A 2,945-nucleotide genomic window follows, 5' to 3' on the forward strand; every position below is an offset into this window, starting at 1 on the left:
GCCACTGAGGGGTACAGCTGACCAGGAAGCTGCTGATCTTCAGAAAGCACATTGAAAGTGCTGTTCTGAAATGCAAAAAAAGGGGGTCTTTCAGCCAGATGGCTTTGACAGCCAAACGGCATTAGACAAAGCCACTTCGTCCAGCTATATCAGCCACTCGTTCTCAGTGTAAATGAGCAGTACGAAGGTAAGTGGGGCGACAGGCAGGCAGTCCGTCAAGTCATTTTTGGCTGGGGTATTTCTGTTTAGCTGCTTCTCTGTCAGTTCTGCTTATTAATGATTCTCAAGTAAGTGTTCATCTCTGTGAGTGTGTGTTTGTGTGTGTGTATGTGTGTGTGTGTGTGCCGTGGAAGCTGCGATACGTAGACTAGAAATGAGTGTGTGGAGGAGGGGGGTAGAGGAGGTGCAAGGTAATGTGTGTGTGTGTGTGTGTGTGTGTGTGTGTGTGTGTGTTGGAGCTCATGTACGTTTATATGTATTTGACTGTGCTTTCATATCTGTGAAACTGCATGTTTGGTGCATTTCTGTTGTGCATGTGTGGGTGTGTGTGTGAATGTGTGTCTTCATGTTTTACATTTATTTGCTTATTTATCACCATTGTTGTCTTATTTATTTATTTATTTATTTATTTATTTTTAAAATCATTTTATTAGTATTACTATCATTATTACTACTACCTTTTTCTATATCATAATTATTATTCATTTATTTGTTTATTTATTTATGTAAGCTTATCTATTATTTATTCCCCCGGTTTTTTTTTGTTTGTTTGTTTTTTTGTTGTTGTTTTTTGTTGTTTTTTTCCTCAAGGCCTGACTAAGCGCGTTGGGTTACGCTGCTGGTCAGGCATCTGCTTGGCAGATGTGGTGTAGCGTATATGGTTTGTCCGAACGCAGTGACGTCTCCTTGAGCAACTGAAACTGAAACTGAAACTGAATGATTCTCGTTCTAGTCGTTCTGTAGCTGCTTCTGTACGACTGCCCCAAGAGGGCCACATGGACTGATCTTGACTGATTGATATTTCTCTCTCTCTCTCTCTCTCTCTCTCTCTGCGTTTCCGAGGTGAAAGAAAGAGCTGAACTGCATCAAACTATTTAGAGGGAAGTGGAATAAACAAGGACATGTCGTTATTGTTGTTTCATCCGGCCCCCAGGGCACATAAATCAAATAAAGAAAGGATGAGAGAAAGAAAGAGAGAGATGGGGGGCGGGAGGGGGGGGGGCAGAGACAGACAGATAGACATACAGGCAGACAGAGAGAGAGAGAGAGAGAGAGAGAGAGAGAGAGAGAGAGAGAACAGAATAACAAGAAAAGACGAACGCAAATATTAAAACGGACAGTTTTCAAAGAAAGACAAACAGACAGACAGACATAATATGTGTATGTTTTGTATGTATGTGTAATTGTGTGTACATGTATGTATGTATGTATGTACGCATAATATACGCCTGTATGCATGTGTTTGTACATATGCATGCGTGTTCGAGTGTATGCGTCCGTGTGTGGGGGTGATGGGGTGGAGTGGGTTAGGGGTTGATCTTACGAGTTACTACTGTGACAGCCACTCACAACCCGGAAACAGTATACCATGCACCAAGTTCGTACTTTTGTTCGACACAGTATTTATGTACATTGTCTGTCAATGCAGTATCAACACAACGATAACATTTCCCATCTCCTCTCTCTCTCTCTCTCTGTGCAACATTTAGTTGGATTTCATGGCCTGTTCAGCGTGTTGGCTCTATGTGTAGGACTGACACAGACAGATATACAGACAGACAGAGGGACAGGCAGATAGATGGACAGATATACAGATTGACAGATGGATAGATAATATGTATAGACACATCGATTGACAGACAACCAGACAGGCAGGCAGACAGGTATACATTTTTAAGCTAGTTTGAATTGTCTCATTCGTGCATACAATGCATTCTGACGATTATGTACAAACAAAACCATGCTAAACATTGCAACGATTTGTTCATATCGACATAAGAGATCATCCATACGAACATTATGGGACGATTTGTGTGTGTGTGCGTGTGTGTGTGTGTGTGTGTGTGTGTGTATGAAGGAATCCACCTAGATTGTCATGACCACTGATTACGATGGTGATTTTCTTCAGATACATCACGGTCTAACTCACCAGCTTACTTTTTACCCAAGGACAAGAACGTTATGTGCACCAGATAATATAGATACAAACATCTGAACACCCAACTCTTTATCACTCTTTCGAGTTTAGTTTTCGTCTTTCAAAAAGCTCCAACGTGGAAACAGCTGCGTGCTCCAGTCTCCCTATGTATATTCATTTTCATTCCAGTGCCATGATAATTAGGCTGTAGAAAAAGAAATGGCACCGCAATAGTGTATTCACTCCTCAATGATGAAAGAAAAAAACCCAACAGAATGCAGAATAATTGTTTTTTGTTGTTTTTTTCATTAGCAGAGATCAAAGTATTAATCTCCTGTTACCATTTCTTTATAAAAGAAAATATATATGTGGAAATACAGTAGCAAAAACATGCTGCTCACTATGACTATTTATGATATGCAATGCTTACAGACTTTGAATCAACAGTTGAAGCTAAAGGTGCTTCCTCATTTCCTTCCTCCAAAGGAGCAGTAGTGAGCACAGTTGAACGACACACCACATTCTCATGTTGTCACATCATGAATAAAAAAAAAAAAAGCCAAAAGTCACAAAATTAATATGAACACAGAGTGAGTTTATTAACCGAGACATGACAAGAAATGAAGCAGACCTACCAAAGTGATTTAAAAAAACAACAACCAAATACAGATATACAGTAAAGAAACGGTACACAGGCACATTATGCTCAAGGACAAAAAGTTGAAAGATGCTGCAGGAGTTGTATAGACATCAGATATTCACAACAACAAAAAAGAAGAAGCGATTTCAGTTGTCATTAGTGTTACAG

The 2,945-nt window shown here is 39.9% G+C and overlaps 1 long non-coding RNA gene across 1 annotated transcript in view; it reads left to right on the top strand.

Annotated features, from left to right (window-relative positions):
• LOC143286945 (uncharacterized) overlaps nucleotides 1-2,945 on the top strand; it is a 380,932-nt gene that overhangs the window by 373,974 nt on the left and 4,013 nt on the right. The window lies entirely within an intron of this gene.

This window comes from Babylonia areolata, chromosome 10 (genome assembly GCF_041734735.1).
Source record: "Babylonia areolata isolate BAREFJ2019XMU chromosome 10, ASM4173473v1, whole genome shotgun sequence".
Classification (NCBI taxonomy): domain Eukaryota; kingdom Metazoa; phylum Mollusca; class Gastropoda; order Neogastropoda; family Buccinidae; genus Babylonia; species Babylonia areolata.